Source organism: Sphaeramia orbicularis, chromosome 13 (genome assembly GCF_902148855.1).
Source record: "Sphaeramia orbicularis chromosome 13, fSphaOr1.1, whole genome shotgun sequence".
Lineage (NCBI taxonomy): Eukaryota > Metazoa > Chordata > Actinopteri > Kurtiformes > Apogonidae > Sphaeramia > Sphaeramia orbicularis.
Genome location: NC_043969.1, coordinates 35,928,649 through 35,951,520, shown reverse-complemented (window position 1 = coordinate 35,951,520; position 22,872 = coordinate 35,928,649). Strand labels below are relative to the sequence as shown.

The 22,872-nt window shown below is 36.5% G+C and overlaps 1 pseudogene; it reads right to left on the bottom strand.

Moving 5' to 3' along the window:
• Positions 1–9,169: 9,169 nt before the first annotated feature.
• LOC115431148 (glutamate receptor ionotropic, kainate 1-like) overlaps positions 9,170–22,872 on the bottom strand; it is a 15,999-nt pseudogene continuing 2,296 nt past the window's right edge.

Here is a 22,872-nt window from a genome sequence, read left to right as displayed (position 1 = left end):
TGCACATTGTTGAAGATTCACTGGCAGAGGTCGAAATCCTCGAGAAAGACACAATACTGGTGTAATCAATCCCAGCATAAGGTCCATGACCTTCTTGCAACACAACATAAGTCTCATAAGCTGTTGAGCTACTGTATCCTAACTGATTACATGCTGCAGTTTCTATGAACTTCATTTTGGGGGTAGTGTAGAGAAGGAGGGGTGTATCCCATTGACAGGATTATATAAATGAGGACCATAATACTGTAATCTCCCAGAGAAATGAGAGAGACCAGGGGACACGACGACTCCAGCGGGCCAACAACTGGTTGAACAGTGACAAATTACATTCACACTTATTCTCCTGTTTTAACGGTCCGTGTCACGTTGCATGTTTAACAACAGAAGTCCGCAGAAAGACAAGTACAACCGGTTATAGCAGCGGTGTCGAACTCATTTGAGTTCAGGGGCCACATACAGCCCATTATGATCTGAAGTGGGCCGGACCAGTAAAAGGATTACAATGAAAAAGGGCAAATTACATAGTGAAAATGTTTACCTCTGCAAAACTTCCTTAAAATGTGAATAACATAATCAACCTGAAATGTTTTGATATAAACACGTGGTTCCAGGCACAACAAACCCCACTCTTCGCATGTATTGTATCTTATTTTGGCATCGATCCAGCTGATGTCATCATGTCTATGCATGTGCTGATGTCAGCATATCAATTGCCTCTATATATGTGCCAAGTCTGAAGTAAACTGAAACAAATTGATGTTTTTATAGGCCATTATAAGTAAATGGGGGGAAAAAAAGAATAAAAAAATTCATAAAAAATGTGAATATTGACCTACTTTTCCCAAAATATAATCACATCTATTTTGGGTCACTGGCAATCTATAAACCCAATTTGGTATGAATTCAACCAGTAGTTTTGCCGCTAAAGTGTTAAGAAAGAAAGAAAGAAAGACAGAAAGAAAGCCTAAAATAATACCCCTTGCCTGCCCTTTAGGGGGCCGGGGTAATAATTGTAATTTTTTACAATATTTTGCCTCAGCTTCTCATTAGTCACTTTTCCATGGACCCTCAAATTATGCGAATATAAGTCGTACATAAATTTAGCCTAATGAAAAAATTACAGTTTTGCCGAAGTGTTTTTGCTCTGGCAAGAGGTGGTTTTTCGGGTGTAGCGAAATTGGTATATCACGCAAAACTGCAATGGTAAGACTTTTTTCCGCAACTAGAGTCACGCATATATAAAAAAAAAAAAAAAAAAAAGACGGATGTTGACAGATGTTATAACAAGTGAAGAAGAAGAGTTTTAATAGAAGCATGTTGCGGTATGTGTGGACACACCAGGAAACCGAATAATTTTTTAGTTTAGTACGGGTAGAGGGGTAATATATAATAATAATGAATATATCTATAAATCAACACCATATTTACATTTGTCACCATGTTTATGGCATGACTTGTTGTGTCATCTCGCGATAATAAACAAACCATCGCATTTGTGATTTAATGGAAAAGCCAACATTACGCACTTCTGTTTTTTTGACATTTAGTAAATATGGGTAAAGTTTTGCACAGATGTTCAATGGAAAAGCCACTACTGACTCATGTATATTACAATTTACAGATCACATTGGATCTACAAATACACAAAACATTTAATAACAGGCAGAACATTGTTAAAATTACACTTACCTCTTTTAAAACATTTCAGGTTGGTCATATTTGTTCAGGTAATTCACATTTTTTGTGAAAGGATAGTTTGTAAATGTGAACGTTTTCATGTAATTTTACTTTTTTTTTACAGTAAAACACAGAGAAAAGTATGAAGTTGTCATTATTTATAGGTCATTATGATAGTATTTTACTGATCCGACCCACTTTAGATCATATTGGTCTGAATGTGGCCTCTGAACTAAAATGATTGCTAAAATTTCCTGTGTAATTTTACAGTTCACAAATTCTGGGTTTCTTTGGCGGGCCGATTTTGGGCCACGGGCCACATGTTTGCCACCTGTGAGTTATAGGGAAACTGAATAATAGACCCCAAGTGATGACTGGAAAAGCAAAAATTATGCCTGCAATTCTATCAAGTAAATTAGGCTTAAATGAACTCAAGTACTGTTAGAAGTTAGTCATTATTGATTTTTTTCTGTTTAAAAGTGCAGAAAATATCCCCAAAGTTCCCTCATAGAAGGAAGTCATACACTTGAAGTAATTCATAGATTTGATGTCTGCTGTTGTGAGAATATTACAATAATGACTATAATGAATATAATAAGGACAGACTCATTTCATTGTCACTTTCAGAAACAGATCTAAAATACTGTTTATCTTCTCACCCATTTATTTTATTGGTCTGAAAATGACAGCGTTGAATGAATGTCTGTGCAGTTAATTGCATCGTTAGGTATGAAATTCTCCTACGGGAAACTACAGATATTAGACAAATTTTTGAAATTATTGACTTTTGCTTCATGAATTCATTAGAAACTCTTCACCAAGATTCATAAGCAGACAATTACTATTAATGGGTTTCATTTTTTTCTTTTTTTATTCTGTTCCACTGTATGAACATGTTAAAGGAGTGATATTTTGCTTTTTTTTAAATGGAATTATGCATTTTCAAACATTTCCCTGTGGTCTACATGAACTGTAAATGCTATGACTGGGTCTGAATTCTTCATTAATTCAACTCCACAGGTCCATTTTCAATCCTATTTCTGAGTAATGACACAAGAAAGGTTGTTTTGAGCGCTGGCCCTTTAAATGCAAACGAGCCACTTCAGGCCCCGCCCCCTCCAGGTTGTTGACTGCGCTGCTCTGTCCCGTTCAACCATTTGTGTTTGTTACTACAACCAACAACTGAACATTTTAGGTAATCGGCTCGAAATTTGTGCAAATGTCATGACGTAACTAGTATAGATGTAACAAATTAAGCAGGAATTAAAACAAGTTGTAGAAATCCATTTGATTTTTGCCCAAATGAATATAAAGATAACTTTGCAGCCACACTACAAGACTGTCATTAATGAGGAAGGAGGCAGAACTTTGCCAGTTTTGAAAAGGAATTACCAATTTGTTAGACATGTTGTGTTATGTTTTTGTTTGTTCAAAAATAATAATATTTGAGCATTGAGACCCGGTGTATCAAATATGATACAAAATTGAAACTCCTACATGGAAATGGATATTTGAAAAAATAAAAAAAAGTTCTGGTTGTTCAGACCAATAAAGGCTCCAGTTTCAAAGAACTTGAATTTTCTGTCAGTGATTTAATTGTTCAGGCTTTACAGGATTAATAATATTATCCATAGTATTTTGTGTTTCTTCAATAAATTCAGGTATTTTCCCATATTTAATTCACAAATTATGCAGATGTTCATAAACCTCAGATTAAAGTTAATTGTCACAATATCAGAAACAGAGAAAAATGAAGAAAATGCAACTTTTTCAACAAAATTTCACATTAACTAAACATAAACTAAGTGCCTCTATCCATTGTCATTGATCCAACTCCATAGGTTTTACTGGTGAATCAATGTTGTAGAAGATGACAGGGTTTCCATGGTAACTACGGAGCCTCTGAACATCCAAATGGGTCATATCTGATGACCATGAAAAGATGACAAACCGCATTTTACACCAATAATTAATTAATTAATGGAACAGAATTTATTTAACCTTTTATATTAGTAGATGAGTTTGGTCACCAGTGGTTATTTGGGTCTTTATGGGTTAAGGTAGGGCAGATTCTAGTAGAGTCCGATTAAAATAAAAGTTTTAAAATAATTAATATAATTTCAAAATAAAACAATCAAAATAAAGTCCCGTTAGCTTCAATTGCTATCCAACTCTTTCACTAATTGTTTTGGTGCTGAATACTATAAAATAAACTCAGTATCTCAATATGGAGAACCTAAGCTTCCCAACAAGGTATGCAATGTTTATATTGACAAAAAATTAATTGTAGAAACTGATGATAAAATAGCAGCGATCCGGTCAAAATGAAGAGGTTAAATCCCACCGCAGCCCCTTGGAGATTAGTCATAATTAATTTTTCTGTCTGCTAAATGATTGGTTTGAGGGATTAATGTTGTGCAAATGGAGGAAAAAATCCTGTATTTTTAAACAAATGTGCCAATAATGAATTGCTGTAATGATGTCTACTTATGAATCCTACTCATCTGTCATTAGTCATGGGTGTAATTATTAAAAACCATAAATTCTGTCACACAGCGAGGAAAACAAAACATGGTTCAGTGTTGCTCAGGGTTTTATTTCCAACTTGTGTGACAGATCCTGAGTCTACACCCAGACTATATAATATGTGCTTTTAATTTGCGGTGTAATAAGGTCATTTACATACCTAAACCCTAGTGAGACTGATATGAGTATGAGCTAGATCAGCTGGAAGCAGGGGGAGGAAGGTGACGGAGGGATTTTACTGAGCCTTTAAGAGGAGTCATGAGCTACTGTGAAGGCTTGAATGATAATATTGACTCCAGTTACAACCTCTGCGTGTTACGACTGCTTTAGAAATCGTCGTATTACATAGCGAACACTGATATGGCAATTTAACCCTTGAACAGCCAAGTGACTATTTTTGTCTTCAAATCACTATCAGACATTCATGGCATCCTTATTATTAGTAGCTTTAAGTCAGGGGTGTCAAACTCATTTTCTTCCGGGGGCCACATTCAGCCCAATTTAATCTGAAGTGGGCTGGACCAGTCAAATCGTATGATAACCAATAAATAATGACAACTCCAAATTGTTTTATTGCAAAAATAACATTCAATTATACCAATATTACATTTACAAACTATCCAAACAAAAAGGATGTGAATAACCTGAAAAAATGACATTTTTTAAGAAATATAAGTACAATTTTATCAATATTATGCCTTGACTTATCATTTATACATATGCATTACAGGTCAGATCTACAAAGGCACAAAACATTTAGCAACAGGCAGAATATTGTTAAAATTGCGCTTAATTTTCTTCAGAGATTTCAGGTTGTTCATATTTGTTCAGGTTATTCACATTTTATTGTTCAAGGATAGTTTGTTAATGTAAACATTTTCATAATTTAATGTTTTTTGCGCTAAATCAAAGAGTAAAAACTGGTGTTGTCATTATTTATAGGTTATTATGAAATTATTTTTGAGTTTGATGCCCTAACTGGCACTTTGCAAATTCATCCCGCGGGCCAGTTTTGGCCCCAGGCCGCATGTTTGACACCTGTCCTTTAAGTCATGATACTGCTCTATTGAGGAAGTGACTATTTTTGGTAATTTCCACACACGACAAGACAGTGAAAGCAACAGTTACAGTGACAGCAATGGGTACGGTTACATGATGTTTTTTAAATCCGATTTATTTTTCCAGAAGAAATTCATTCGGAGCTAAAGTACTTTCTGTTCTGTCCATGGAAATGTTAAACCCGAATAAAGGTTTACATGAGAAACGTTTATTCGATTCTCGCAGACCTTCTGTTAGCTTAGCTTAGCATAGTCACTGCATTTCCATAGTAGCACGTAGCCAGTTTTTTAAAGGTGATTTGTTGTCTTTTGTAATTGATTTTGTGAAATCCGATTCTCCCTAATTATTTCTTTAGATCCGCGACTTACTGCACTCATACAATCTTGGGACTGTTGTGTTGACGGAAGTTGGAAAATCTTTTTGTTGGAAGGGATGCATGCGCTAAACTAGCTTTGCTTTACCGTTTTAGCTTTGCATTAGTTTTTATTTCCCAAGATTTTATTAGTGCAGTAAGTCACATGGCCATGATTTGAGCCTCAATTTGTGATCATATTGACCCCAGCGGACTAAAGTAATGATTAGGGAGAACTGAATTTCACAAAATTACTCATAAAATACTACAAATCACCTATAAAAGCCTGGCTACGTCTGACCATAGGAATGAAGCGATTATGCTAAGCTGAGCTAAGCTAACGGAAGGGCTGCGAGAACAAGGCAATCAGTGCACTGCAGTGCAAACTGATTTGCCCACTTATCGAACTCATTAGTGCATGACAAATGAATTAATAAAAAACAAGTGGTGAACTCTTCCTTCAGGGTTTGCCAGGCTGGTAGATCCCATCAGAATAGCCCACTGGAACGGTTTGGGTTGACTAGACTGCATTGCATATTCTTCCGCCAGCGCAGAATGAGTGCGTCATCACGACAGGACAAGACAACGAGCATGTGCAGAATGGAAGGAATAAAGTCCAAACGGAATAAAGGGTTTACATGTCCGAGGAATAATTTAGACCGGATTCAGAAGTGGGTTAAACCAGTGACTTTAATCGGGTTTAAATTTAATCCGAACTTTTCTTTTTCAACTGGAATAAGGTGTTTACATGGGCATCTGAAATAGGATCTAACCATTAATCAGTTTAAACCAGGACTAAAAGTTGTCATGGAAACTCACGGAATGAGTCACCGATCTCATGTCCAGTGTGGTCTACAGGGTCTGTAGGGTCCACCTCTGCATGTGAGTGTACCTGCTTTGTTCAGTACCATGAAGTAATGGTACTAATGTAAGGAATGATGTTCAAAGGGATAATGTGAATGTGGACAGGGGTCTGGATCAGCACTTATGTTGGTCTAATGTTCTAAAATTGATGTTCTAATGTTCTAAAATACATTTTCCTTTCAACTTACATGTGTTTTTCATGTATTTTTTTTGTAAGGAACCTACTTCTTTCACCTTGATTTTCTATATATCATTAAAAAATTCTGAAAAATTTCACAGAAGTAACTAGAAAAGCACTCAGAGAGCGCAGACCACCGCCAAGGCAGATCAGTCCCCCCCCCCAATCACCACCAAAATGTAATCATTTGTTCCTTGTGTCAGTATCAACATTTCCTAAAAATTTCATCAAATTCTTCCATAACTTTTTGAGCAATGTGGTCTACAGGGTCTGTAAGGTCCACCTCTGCATGAACAGTGAGTGTACCTGCTTTGTTAGGTACCATGAAGTGGTACTAATGTAAGGAATGATGTTCAAAGGGATAATGTGGATGTGGACAGGTGTCTGGATCAGCACTTATGTTGGTCTAATGTTCTAAAATTCATGCTGTCAGACGATTAAATTTTAATCAGATTAATCACAATGTTGCTGTGGATTAATTTCGATTAATCACGAGTAAATATCATTCATTTTTAATCTATAATACCCGCGTGTCATGTTGCATGAGCAAACAGACTCAAGAAAGAAAGGAATATACAGGGTTATTTAAAAAGAATGAACCGATTTCATGACGCATTGCTTCAGTTGTCAAGCATCATCATGGAATGAGTCAGTGGCCATTTGAAAGAGGAGTTTTCTAAGTTATGAATGGCTGCCTCGATGACCTTAAACATCGAATAACAACAGCGATCAACTCAGTGGATCGTGATATGCTGATATGCGCCTCTTATCGCATTGATGTTGTCTGTGCTGCAGGTGGTGGACACATTGAACGCTTGTAAGGCAGGAAATAAAGTAATTGTGAGTAGAATACTTGTGACTTGGCTGGAGTTTTCTATTGCTTTTCCTTATTAAAACATTGCGTAATGAAATCGGTTCATTCTTTTTGAATAACCCTGTATATGCTCTTAATGTGTTTGTCGCAAGCTGGGCGATACGTTAGCTGAAGTGCTAGCAGAATCCTGACTAACGTATGTTTTGCATTAATGTGGTATTTTAAGATGGAAGTGCTTTGGTGAAAAGAAAACTCCTTCCTGCAGAGTGTGTATAATACTTTGTCAGTCGACTGTTCCATCTTGTTTTTTTTTTTGTTTTGTTTTTTTTGCCCTCATATTTCCATCCAGAGGGCCGATATGCTGTTTATCGTCTTCCATCTTTATGGGTTGGATATGCTGCCTGTCACTACCAGATCATCTATCCATTTGCCCGTGTTCGGCGCTATCTCTACTTGGACAAACTGCCCCAAATGCGAGACATTCAGAGTCAATCTGTGCTGCGATGGATAATTGCGTTTAAATTTTTAATCAGATTAATCATGATGATGGATTAATCCGTGTTAATACGTTAATTTTGACAGCCTATCTACCATACATGTTCCTTTCACCTTACATGTGTTTTTCTTGTATTTTTTAATGTATATTTGGATTTTGTTTTTTGTTTTTGCCTCTTATGGGTAAGGAACCAAATATGGTAACTTCATTTACCTCGATTTTCTACATAATAAAAAAATTTGAAAAATTTCACAGAAGGAATGAAGTCTCGTTAGGTCCTCCAATAACACGTCAAATTTGAAAAGGTTGAATTTCAGAGTATTTCTATAAGTGCCCTATAAAAAGGTAACTACTAACCAGCTTGAAAAAGATTTGTCTACCAAATGATCTTGACTTATTTAAATTGAGTGAAAGAACTGCCTTAAAGCAAGTCTGAAAAAAACATGAAAAGAAACAAACAATACAAATCAATACTCAGCAGAAACTTTGAATCGAGAGGTTACTTCTAAAATAACCCTTATTTACTGATAACAGGAATGAGGCGCCTCCCGAGAGCGTTTCCTACATTGAAAAGCAGAACAAAAGAGAGATATTGTTTTCCACAACCTCAAGCACGACCTCACATTTTGATTGTGCAAAGCGTAATGTTCCCTTGATGAACGAAAGCCTGTAGCTTACGATAACTCCTCCGCACGGTAAAGAAAAGCCCGGGTATGTAGAGAAACCAAAAATAAAAGGGTACAGGATGCAATGTTCTCACATAACTTTAGTCATTCTGAAACAAATCCAACATGACAAAACATATACAGGCTTGTTCATGGACGTTATATGATACAAAACATAGAGACATTAAGCGATTCGATGAATAATTCTTGAGGGAGCACTCGTTCATAACAAATCTGAAACAACAGTCATTAAATAAATCAAAAGATTTTGTTGAAATACATAAGTATAAAAGTGGTAAGAAGTAGTGTGTTACGTCAAAGTTCGTGTGCGCTATAAATATGAAAATTGCAAACATACCGTGTGATAACAGATTACTCTCAAACCTACTGCAGTTGTTGATATTTAAATGGCAAACAAGCCTTAAAAAAAAAATAAAAAAAAAATACCACTTAAACATTACTTACCCACAATATCATATCATGGCATAACAATGAGACGTTTCACACAGAACAATGTTATATTTCTTGTTTTGTTTTGTTGCAAAAAACAGCAAAGGCCAAGATGGTCAAGTGTCATGACGTCAGAAGTCGACAACCATCCATCATCATAAAAAGGGTTTATTAAAAATGTTTTCTCCCAATTAAGACTAAACTGTTTATGCGCTCTACGTCAAAACTACTCAAACACTAAATTCACTCCGCGATTAAAAAGTCTTTTGTTTTGATTGTAACAATGCAGTTCCACACATTCAGACTTCAAACTGTTGTTGGTCCAGTGATAAGTGTAGACCTCCGAAGACGACGATGACGATGCTAAAATGTGTATTAGGTTCGTGACAGGTCTTTGATTTCGTCCCGTAGTGTGTTAGTACTTGTTGTGCCACTCGCACTGGCCAACACTCACCTCCTCAATGTCCAAGTTTTTTCTGGATTTGTAAATAAACTCTCCGATTGCTACAAAGACTGAGAGGACAAGTCCGGCCGCCAGCACGATGAAGATACCTCCTATGTTCTCCACACCCAAAGCGCTGGCTTCTTTACTGTCCTCTTCTGGACAACCGTTACCTCTCCACCACTTTTCCTTCATCATGTGAAGTTTGCCTTCCTCCTGCAGCTGCAAGATGGCGATGGTGACCTTGTCTCTGTAAGGGGAGCCTGAAGGAAAACAACAGCCAGATGAGGAACAATTAATACAACCATTACCGCTGACATAACCTTTGGACCGACAGTAGGAGCTTTTTTAATTTTATTTTATTTAACCCTCCAGTATCCCATCCATCAAGGCCTTTACTAAGTACCAAGTGTTTTGGCACACTTGTGGAATAATGTCAAAAAAAATTTTCATACAGTTTGTTTTTAATTCTTTTACACTTTTTTCTATTTCATCACCTTGAGCCGTAAATAAAAATACCAAATACTCAATAACTGTTACATTTTTTAACCCTTTAAATACCATGTTTGTATTGTAAAAAAAAAAAAAAAATTTTTTTTAATGCAAAAAACACAAAAAATTATTTTTTTTCAATATACTACATAAAATGTGGATCACATATTATCTGATTTTTGCAGCCTGGCAAATGTCAATGATTAACTCCAACATCGGTTAATTTGCACAATTATTTTTGGCGCTAGGTCAAATGTTCAAAAATACTAGCATCTGTCACCATGTGTGCGTAAAATGCACACCTATAGATCTAACTATTAAATATTATATGTTAATTGGTTTTTCTGCTAATTTGATTTATTTTCGTAAATCAAGGTCAGTCCTAATCATACATATCAAATGGAAGAAATAGTGCGTTTTAGGCACACTTGGGAGACAGATGCTAGTCTTGTAATTTCTTTTGTTTACAATGTGCAAATTTTAGTTGGTGGCCAGAATTTTAAAGATCATGCAAAAATGAACAACTTTTGAATTCTAACCTTATTTAAATTGTGAAAAATAATATGACTTTTTTAACATGAAGTGTAACGTGTGCCTAAAAGGCGCACCCGGATACTGGAGGGTTAACCTATATTTAACCCATAAAGACCCAAACAGCCATCAACGACCAAAACCCTCTACTGATGTAAAATATTTCAATGTGATCTCATGACTTGCCTAAATATACATGCCACTTTTTTTTTTTTTTACTTGTATTTTATTGTTAAATTTTAGAAATTTTACAACATAAACAATTAACATAGTGTCAGTTGTCGTCCTGTATATTGTCCATTTTTTCCATCGGTCTTCATAAGTTGCTTGCTGTAGTCTTATGATATACGTAAGTCTCTCCATGTTGTGAATTTCTTCCACAATGTCTCTCCAATTATTTAGGGTAGGGGGGTCCTCTTCCACCATTTCGTGTAATGGCTTTTTTAGACAATGCCGAAAGGATTTTAATCAATATACATCCTTACTTGGTATGTCTTTTCCTATTAAATGACCCAAATATAACACAGAACATGTCCATGGTAGTTCGTATCCCAATATTTTTCCAAGTTCTTCGCTGATATTATTCCAATATTGGGATAATTTTGTGCACTGCCAAAAACATGCGCATGATCCAAAATCCTGCTCACCGCACACCTTCCAACAGGGCTGAGGTAATGATAGTGAAGCCTTTGAATCTTTGGTGTTATAAAGAATCTTATTATGTTTTTCCAACAAAATATTTTCCAATTTCTGGAATTAGATGCAGTCATTTGAGTTTCACATATTTCATATCATGTATCATCACTTAATTCTACCAACAGTTCTTTTTACATTTATCTCTAATATACAGAGTTGAAGTTTTCTTGTTAGACACCAATCCCTGATACAGTTTGGATATCACTTTTCCTCCTTCGTTCTTATATGCTTTACCTACAATTCAGTGATCTGGTTTATTTTACCTGGGAGCTCTGGTTTTTATCTCTTTATGATAATGGTCTCTGACTTAGAACATCATGACTTCTTTATGTACCTTCAGATCAAAGTCCTGTTGTAAGTTTTGAAAGTTAATAATTTCCCCTTTTTTGATAAAAGCATTTAACATATTTAGACCCTTATTTGCCCACTCTTTAAATTTAGTATTCATAGTCCCTGGTTGAAATTTGTATCAAAAGCCAGCCAGCTAAATATTCTTATGTCCTTCTCTACACCACTTTTAATTGCCATGTTATCTGTACCCATTATAAGCTTTCCGCATTTATGTTCACGGCACTAGTAGCCCCCTGTCCAACTGATTTGATGTGTCAAATACATACTGAGGGTTAGAGTTAGGGTTATGAGAACCAGAGATCTTGGTGTAAATTAACACGCGATCAAATGGCGTTGAATAACACGCAAAAGGTTGAAAATGTATTTGTATAGCACGCCAAATGACATAAGAACTGGCATGACAAATTGGGAGGATATGTCCCCTGAACTAAAATGAGTTTGACAGCCCTGATTTAAAAGGTACTAAAAGTATAACAACAATGTTCCATAAAAGCATCTCAAAGCAGAACCCAATTCGATCAAATAGAAGAACACTACTGTACATCCTATTCTTTTCCCATTCATTTAGACTGACTTTGAATGTATACTGAACAAAATATAAATGCACGACTTTTGTTTTGCTCCCATTTTTCATGAGCTGAACTCAAAGATCTAAAACTTTTTCTGTGTACACACAAGGTTTATTTCTCTCAAATATTGTTCACAAATCTGTCTAAATTTGTGTTAGTGAACACTTCTTCTTTGCTGAGATAATCCGTCCACCTCACAGGTGTGGCAGATCAAGATGTTGATTAGACAGCAGGATTTTGCACAGGTGTGCCTTAGGCTGGCCACAATAAAAGGCCACTCTAAAATGTGCAGTTTATCACACACACAATACCACAGATGTCACAAGTTTTGAGGGAATATACAATGGTCATGCTGACTTCAGGAATCTCCACCAGAGCTTTTGCCTGTGAATTGAATGTTCATTTCTCTACCATAAGCCATCTCCAAAGCTGTTTCAGAGAATTCATGAAGAAGACTGTGCGAGGAAAATGGTGGTCACACCAAATACTGACTGGTTTTCTGACCCCCTGGACCACCCAATACAGTAAAAGTGCACATTTTAGAGTGGCCTTTTATTGTGGCCAGCCTAAGTCACACCTGTGCAATAATCCTGCTGTCTAATCAGCTCTTGATATGCCACACCTGTGAGGTGGATGGATTATCAGCAAAGGACAAAGGAGAAGTGTCACTAACACAGATTTAGACAAATTTATGAACATATTTGAGAGAAATAGGCCTTTTGTGTACATAGAAAAGTTTTACATCTTTGAGTTCAGCTCATGAAAAATGGGAGCAAAACAAAAGTCGTGCGTTATATTTTTGTTCAGTGTATTTAAAGAGACCAGTTCATGTATGTATTGGGCTACGTTCAGACAGCAGGTCAGATTTTTGTGTGCTCATTCATTTTACACATTAAACGTGACTTCTATCAGTTGTGAGTATGAACTGAATGCGACCCTGAAGTGACCTACATGTGCAAAAGAGGTCCTGATGTAATACGTGACCACGCAGGCACATACTGTGTTTTAGGAAGTATGTTTTTCCTGTTGCTTCTTCTCCTGGGATGCAGAATTGTGACGTTTGTTGCATTTCAGTGGTCGGATAAATGCGACCTGGCCATTCAAACTGAAGTCGCATTGCAAAATATCGAATACATGTCAGATTTAGGACCGCATATGAAGCGGTCTGGGTTGGATTTGAAAAAATTTGTGAAACTGTCTTTAACAGATCAGATACAGGTCACATATGGGCAAAAAAAATCAGATTTGGGCCACATTTGTCTGCAGTCTGAACGTAGCCTTAGTTAGCGTCCATGTGGTGATCGTCTCTTACCAATTGGGGTTCCAACACCGTAGCCCTTGGAATCTATCAATCCTCCGATCTGTGTGAGGTTGCAATTACGCTGGCTGATGTACTCGATGCTGGTTGACTCCATCAGAAGAGCGTAATCTGTGGTGAGGACCCTCTGGATCCCCTCCCGATTGTTTTTCACCAGGGCTGTGTTTTTCCTGCTGCTCATGAATGCCCACATTTTCTCGTAAGTTGATATCTTAGATTTCTGTCGAATGAAACGCAGGATTTATGAAGGTTTTAAAGCCATTCTTCTTGATGGCCGATGCAAAGAAATAACAAACTAGATAACACAGAGACACGGTTAATAGTTGGCACTCGTTTCTAATTTTCAAGCGGAACAGTATTTGGAAACTCTCCGCTGACAGGAGTAATCATTTTGATATATGACAGAGGATGGGATAGGATGTGACAAGTGTGTACAATTTTGTTCAAGTTCATTCAATTTCCACTGTACATTCAGACAAACAGGTCGCTGTGCACAGGCAGAACAATCAGTCTTTGCAATCATCATGGAAAAAATCGCCCAAAGGGTTTTACTAAACTGAATGTATGAGGACGTTTCTTGCATCCTTACCTTTGAACTAACCTCCCCCCCGTACCCCCATTTTCTGCCAGACCATCACACTGTCATTTTGCAGTAACAACTGGAGATTGATGGCTCTGGGGTGAAACTTGTCTATCTGCATTATACTCAGAAGTGATGTTATTGTTGCAGTTAGCCCTCAACCAGTGGTGTAGTCCAGGGTATACGGGGGTATATGGTGTATACCTACTTATTTTTCAGTCATCATTGCGTATACCCACTTCTAAATCCCCCTGATGTGCACCATTCAGTCGTATCTGAGCCAAATTGCTCATTTTTTCCCCTAGGATGGTGAAGCCATGACCCCCTACTCTCCTCTAATTGGCTAGTACTCACTGCCTTCACTGATTAGATTGGTTAACTGTAGGCATGAGGACTGATGAGCCAATCAGAGGCAGAGTAGGGCGTGTCATGCCGTGGAAATTTTGCTAACTAGCGCTGGCCACCTCTGGAACCTGACTGGACACCTCAGGTGCCAGTGCCACCCCAGTTGATTGACAGGTCGCTGCACGTCTCTTTGAAAGATGCGTGATTATTGGAAGTGTGAACGAGAAAGGCAGAATAAACGTCTTTCAAATGAGTGACGCATATCGAGAGAACCTACTTTCATGGAATACATAATTCTGAGGGAAGTTTTAAGGTGGTTTCCGAATGAGTCACTGTTTTAAACTACTGACCAGATGACTGTACACTCAGAGGAGAAGAGATTTTGCCACCAACAGTTAAACTGTGTGAGTAGGCTAACGTTATGAAAGGCTAACGTTATCCTATGTTTGCCTCATGTTGAATACATTTCCATTCATGCAGCTGCTTGTGTGACCAGTAAAACCTACAAACTGCTCCTGATCAAGTCATGATAATTTTATAATAGTGAAGAAATACTACTGATGGATTTTTGAGTAAACTAAATAGAGTATAGTCTTATATGTCACTGTTTCTAAAACGTCATTTTTCTGGACTTAAAATAAAAAAAAAAAAAAAGCCAGAAATTGAGAGTATACTGACTTCTCCAGGGACCACTACACCACTGCCCTCAACTGCTGTACATTCTCTTTAATTCTACCTTAAAAATGTCATTGTGGAGCCGTCTCTCACAGCACCGTACTCTATTTTCGTTTGTTTGGCCAAGTCATCAGCAGAGTCAATCGTGAGTCCATCCTCTCCACAGTGAGGAAAGCAGCCAAGTTGGCAGTGTATGAGGAGATTATGATTAGCGTAAAGAACCACCATATCCCACCAACTATCCTCGTAGAGAGGGCCTTGGGCATCAGCTCAGATCCTGAAAAATATGGAGGTGTACTGTGAATCGGGAAAACAAAATCATCTCAGACATTGCAGACCGCAATATAAACTAACTTCAATGTTTTCTTCATTCTGGCTGTATGTATTTGTCAATTTGTCAACTTTACAGACAGTAGAAGTGACTGCAGACACTGAAATGCATCATCCAAGCAGGAAATTAATACATTAACCCATAAAGACCCAAACAAACACCAGCGATCAAAACCATCTACTGATCTAAACTGTTTAATACCTGTTGATCCACTAATTCTAAAATGCAGTTTGTCATCTTTTCATGGCCATCAGATATGACCCATTTGGACGTTCAGAGGCTCCGTAGTTACCGTGGCAACACTGTCATCTTCTACACCATTGATTCACCAGTAAAACCCATGGAGTTGGATCAATGACAGTGGGCGGAGACACTTGGTTTATACTCAGTTAATGATATATTTGACTGAAAAAGTCAATTTTTCTTCAGTTTTCTAAAAACCCTCAACTTTACTTTGAGCTTTTATGAACATCTATATGATCATTAATTCATTCATCTTCTGACCCACTTTGCCCTCAAGAGGGTCATGGGGTGCTGGAGCTACCTATGGGCAAAGGCGGGGTACAATTTGGATGTGTCGCCAGTTCCGACATATAGAGATGAACAACCAATCACTCTTACATTCACCGCTATGGGCAATTTAGATTAACCAATTAACCTATATTAGGTTTAGGGTTGGGGTATATGATCAGTGAATTAAATATAGGAAAATTCATGATTGCACTGAAAATTTTAAAATACAGAGGATAATATTATGATAAATTGTGATAAATCACTTAAGAAAAGTTAAATATAGAAAAAAAAATCATTTGGGAGCTGCCATAAAAGTAGCACTGGTTCTTTATGGGTTAACATGATCCAATCCAATCCAACTTTATTTGTAAAGCACTTTAAAACAACCACAGTGGACCAAAGTGCTGTACAGAAAACTAAATAAAAACTAAAATAACAGAGTGCAATACAAGAATAGATTAAAAGACATACAGGGTGGGAAGCAAAATTTACAATATTTTGAGGCAGGGATTGAAAGACAGTGTATGACCACTTAGTTTATTGAAAGTCATGAGAATTTATTTGCCACAAGAAAATTTACATAAGAAAAGTTTTTATTCTATGTCCTCCTTCTTTCTCAATAACTGCCTTCACACGCTTCCTGAAACTTGCGCAAGTGTTCCTCAAATATTCGGGTGACAACTTCTCCCATTCTTCTTTAATAGTATCTTCCAGACTTTCTCCTAATAGCTTTGCTCATAGTCTTTCTCTTCTTTCCATTATAAACAGTCTTTATGGACACTCCAACTATTTTTGAAATCTCCTTTGGTGTGACGAGTGCATTCGGCAAATCACACACTCTTTGACGTTTGCTTTCCTGATTACTCATATGGGCAAAAGTTTCTGAAAAGGTATGGATAATAGTGTTAGGTATGATTAGACATCAATATATGTTTGGTTTCAAAACAATTGATGTAGTGCCTGCTGAGAAAAAACAACTAAATGTTCATTGTAAATTTTGCTTCCCCACCCTGTAGAACAACTGTAAAAAATAAAAATAAATAAATAGAAATACAGATGAATAGATAAAAACACTAATACCGTACCTTGCTGCATCAGGGCTCCAACTCCAAACCATACACTGTTTATCAGAGTAAAGTTATTTTCAACTACATCTGAGTCCGGGTTGCAGGGATGAGGGTTGTACCATTCATAGGGAGTGAACCTGAAACAGAAATAAAAGGAAATGTTTGATATATTGAAACATTATGTATTTTAGGGTACCTACTTCATACTCTTTGGAACAGCCATACTTTTATATTATTGACATCATACAGTCTTACATCATGTCCCATTGAGTCCAGATCAGGCCAACAAATGTTTAATGTTCAGCTATAGGCTCATTATGTAATCAATACTTTTCTGTTTATATGCAAAAAAAATTTGGTCTTAACAGTATTTGAAGTATTCTTTTGTTATGTCATTGGGCCTAACCCCACAAACTTCCATATCTTTATCTAAACTTTTCTTACTTTTATTACAATAATGGGATTTATCAAGCACACAATGTTCATAACTTTCAGCAAATGCTCATAACTTCAGAAAACTGCGAAGATGACCTGTATAAACATGATAAATGCCACCTGTGCAGCGGTTCTATCTAACAGAATGTCACCGACAAAACTCAAAATGCTAAAAAACTGGTGAATGCAGGAAATTCGTCTAAATTGCTTATATGTTGGCATTTAAAAACAGATTTGTTTGGAGCAGTTCCTGCACGAGGCCCATTGTCTCTTTAGAATGATAGTTGTGTTTGATGCTGTCTGGCTGCTGGTGAAGAACCTGAGTTGACATTTAGTGCTCATATACTGACAATGACTTTCATGAGAATAGTAAACAACTGGGCTCCAGCGGTTTTAACCCTTTATAGGGCACTCATAGAAATACTCTGAACTTCAAAATTTCAACCTTAGTGCGTTATTGGAGCACCTAACAAGACTTTATTACTTTTGGGAAATTTTTAACATTTTTTTAAATGTTGTATAGAAAATCAGGGTCAATGAAGTTACCATATTTGGTTCCTTACAAAAAATATATATATATATATGTTTTATGTTCCCAAAATGTAATCAGATCTATTCTGGGTCACTGGCAATCTATAAACCCAATTTGGTATGAATTCAACCAATAGTTTTGTTGCTGGAGTGTTAATAAGGAAAGAAAGAAACAAACCAAACCATGACAACGAACCAAAAACAGTACCCCTTGCCTCCCCTTGGGGGGGCAGAGTAAAATTACAAGAAAAACACATGTAAGTTGAAAGGAACATGTATTTTAGAATATTAGAACATCACTTTTAGAGCATTAGACCAACATAAGTGCTGATCCAGACCCCTGTCCACATCCACATGATCCCTTTGAACATCATTCCTTACATTAGTACCATTACTTCATGGTACCTAACAAAGCAGGTACACTCACTGTTCATACAGAGGCAAGGTTATAATAGTTTTGGATTTTTCAGTAGTTTAGTTTTATTTAGTTTTGACTTTTTTTTCTTTAAATTAGTTAGTATTAATTCATTTTTAGAGCAGGTTTGCTAGTTTTTATTAGTTCGAATTTTTTTCTAAATGCTTAGTTTTAGTTTAGTTTTAGTATTAATTTTAGTTTTGTCGTATCTTTTATCTTCTTCGCCGTTGTATAAAAAAAAAAAATCACGTACAGGACTCTGCTTTCTCCCAACTAGTTTCCATGTTGCTAAACAGAGTAGGGACCAGAAGACGACTGTAAACGACAAGTGATGGACTGTGAAATACCGTATGGTGCCGCTAGCTAAAATTGCTAGAGCGAAATAAATCGCTTTCGTAGCAATCCGACATTGACAAAGATGAAAACGAAGGGAATTTTATCCATAATTTTTATACGTTTTAGTTAGTTTTGTAAGCACACAATAGTTTCAGTTAGTTTTCGCTTTTTTCTTTTAATTATAGTTTTTATTTATTTTAGTTAACGAAAATGTTTTTTCAATTCTAGTTTTCGTCATTTCGTTATTTTTCGTTAACGATAATAACTTTGCGCAGAGGTGGACCTTACAGACCATATTTGACCTAAGATTGTCGACTCACTGTAACTGTTGCTGTCTTGTAAAGTATTTGAAAATGACCAAAAATAGTCACTTGCCTGATAAAACGTTAAGTTTTTAATTTCATTTATTTATTTTGTTCATGGATGTGCATTTCATCAGCAGATATTCAGTAATCATCAGGTGAACAAACATGTACACACCCATGCTTGAAAAGGACCAAGATGAAGAAAATCTTACATGTCCCGCCCCCTTCTAAATAATCATAGCCTTAATGGTTAGCGATACACAACTAGCTATAAAATCATACTATATAAAGTCAGACAAACCGAACAAAATATTTCCAAAGATAACACAAAATGAACACAAAACCAAGTGCAAAACTACATGTCCTGGAAGTACAAAACAAACAAAACACAGGTAAATATATACCTGACGACATGATGCAAAACAATTATAATACCAGACCAAAACTAGAAGCACTCGGAGAGCGCAGACCTCCGCCAAGGCTGATCAGTGGGCCCCCCCACCCCCGATCACCACCAAAATTTAATCATTTGTTCCTTGTGCCAGTATCAACATTTCCTGAAATTTTTATCCAAATTAAAGGCACAGTAGGCCAAAAAGTAAGGGCACCCCCATTTTTTATATAAATTGAGATAAAAATCCGCCTTCTGGACAGATCCGGATCAGCCTTTGAAATGTGATAGAGGACCCCATTGTCAATTCCTGAGTTAAATTTCATGAGTTTTGGTCAATAATTAAGCGAGATATTGGGAAACGAAAATTTTGGCCCCATTTACCACAATGTTAACGAAAATTTCAAAGTGATCCAGAATCCAGGATTTCTTCCGGATCACCCCCAAAAGTTAATCATTTCTTCCTTATCCCATTTCCAACAAATCCTGAAAATTTCATCAAAATCTGTCCATAACTTTTTGAGTTATGTTGCACACTAACGGACAGACAAACAAACAGACAAACAAACCCTGGCAAAAACATAACCTCCTCGGCGGAGGTAATAAGTGAATGAATACATCACAAGATGCAAAAACAAATACGAAGCAAAATGTAAAAACTTCTAACTGTTCATATAATCTCATTGTTCTGTCTTTATACACTTTTTCCAGTTGGAATATATTTTAGTAAATTATTGGTTATTTCAGTTACTTACTACTTAATAAAAACAACTCTTCCAAGCAATACTTTACCTGGCAATGACAAAAAGCACACAGCTGACACCCAGACAGGCCAGTAGCACATACATCCAGATATCAGGAGACAGTGGGTTGAGGAAGGAAAACACCCCTGGATTGGTGCCGTTGGGTTTATGGTAGAGGATGCTGATCCCAAGTGTCATGAAGGGCTTTGAGAAATCGATCACCTTTTCCCTCACATAGGTAATCGTGAGAGGAGCCACGGCCAGATCAGCCACCTAATGCGAAACAGAAACATCAAGTAAAGCCGCAAAGACCCTACATCATCTCTTTCATGCACCATGTTTTCCAAAATCATTGCACTCACATGATCAATGAGCTCTCGCACCATGCCGTTCCACTCCCCCTTGTCGTTTTGAGCTCCGTATTTGCCATCAGAGACCAGTTTTACCTCATAAGAGAAGCCCAAAATGTTGGACAGCTCTTTCAGCAGGTCCAGGCAGTAGCCTTCAAAACGGTCATTTCCATACAGTGGTTTATCAGATTTCTTGTACATGACATAAGGATTTTCCTGGAAAGAGACAGACAGCAGATTTTTTTTATTTAGCAAGACTTAATGTGAGTAAACCACCTCAAATGACCATTTCAGCCGGTACTAACTGCCAGTAAAAACAAGTGGGACATGAGTAAATTTCAGTATATAAGGAAGTAGAAAATAAAGTAATACCCTAATGAATATACAGTCGTGGAAAAAATGATCAGACCACCCCTCGTTTTCTTCAATTTCTTGTTCATTTTAATGCCTGGTACAACTAAAGGTACATTTGTTTAGACAAATATAATGATAACAACAAAAATAGCTCATAAGAGTTTAATTTCAGAGCTGATATCTATCCATTTTCCATGTTTTCTTGATAATAACCAAAATCACTTCAGTTCTTACATCAATATCTATGGCATTGTACTGACAAAAACAGCGCTTTTAGGCATTCCATGTTTTCTTTTCTGTTTTGGTCACATGATACACACAGGAGTTAGTACTGGATTGCATAACCATTGTTTTTGTTGACTTTTGATGGTCTAATAATTTTTTTCATGACTGTACAGGGTGGGGAAGCAAAATTTACAATATTTTGAGGCAGGGATTGAAAGACAGTGTATGACCAATTAGTTTATTGAAAGTCATGAGAATTTATTTGCCACAAGAAAATGTACATAATAGAAAATGTTTTTATTCTATGTGTCCTCCTTCTTTCTTGCACAGACTACTGATATTATTTGACAGTGGAAGCTGTATTTTCAGAAATATTGGATTTGGAATAGCGCGTGTATGTGAAAACTTTTGCTGGTGGACGGAGGTGACATTACCCATGATGCTCTGGTCAGTACCAGTACTTTATTAGTAATAAACTTATATACTTACTATTGCTAATTCTCCTCTTATTCATAAATGTTAGTATTGTGGATCTAAAACAATAACAGCTGACACAAAAACACAAAATGTGGCAGTGGACGGATGTGACTTGGTTGTTCCGGATCCCATCATACTGATGCTCGGCAGCCATGTCACCGTTTCCACTAATGATCCCTGTGCAAAAACTAGGATCAGAATTATTTATTGTATAGTTTATCATCATACTAAAGAGGAAATAACAATATACAGGGTGGGGAAGCAAAATTTACAATATTTTGAGGCAGGGATTGAAAGACAGTGTATGACCAATTAGTTTATTGAAAGTCATGAGAATTTATTTGCCACAAGAAAATGTACATAATAGAAAATGTTTTTATTCTATGTGTCCTCCTTCTTTCTCAATAACTGCCTTAAACACGCTTCCTGAAACTTGCGCAAGTGTTCCCTCAAATATCTGGGGGGTGACAACTTCTCCATTCTTCTTAATAGTATCTTCCAGACTGTCTCGTAATAGTTTTGCTCATAGTCATTCTCTTCTTTCCATTATAAACAGTCTTATGGACACTCCAACTATTTTGCAATCTCCTTTGGTGTGACGAGTGCATTCAGCAAATCACACACTCTTTGACGTTTGCTTCCTGATTACTCATATGGGCAAAAGTTTCTGAAAAGGTATGGATATAGTGTTAGTATTGATTTATGACATCAATATCTGTTGGTTTCAAAACAATTGACGTAGTGCCTGCTGAGAAAAAACAACTAAAGTTCATTGTCAATTTTGCTTCCCCACCCTGTATGTATGGTAAAGATAGCAACTTCAGATTTTGCGCATTTATTAATGAAGACATGCATTGTTCTGGTGAAAAAGTAGACCTTGTCATACATTAGCAACATGCATTTGGTATGCAAGTGTGATTGTTTTTTTTTGTTTTTGTTTTAATGGCTCTTAAATCAAGAAGCTTTATTTGTTAGAAAAAATACTTTCTTACCACAGGACTACTTCAACATAGAAATATATACCAACATTTGAAAGATCTAATGTGTGGTTCTGGAGCATTAACACTTTTGCTTTTTTTTTTTTTTTTTTTTTTTACAGTTTCCAATATGCTGTAATTTGCCAAATATGCTACTGTAGGTCTTCTTTCACAGAAGGTAAAGACTCCTAAAAAATTCATGTATCTGTCATGAATAGTTCAAAGGTAATCACTTATTGAACATCTTTTTCACCACTCATTTTTACAGTATCATCAGCGTCACACCCCATTATCAAAGCCCCAATATCTCAAAAACTAACAACGATAAAAAGCTTAACTATA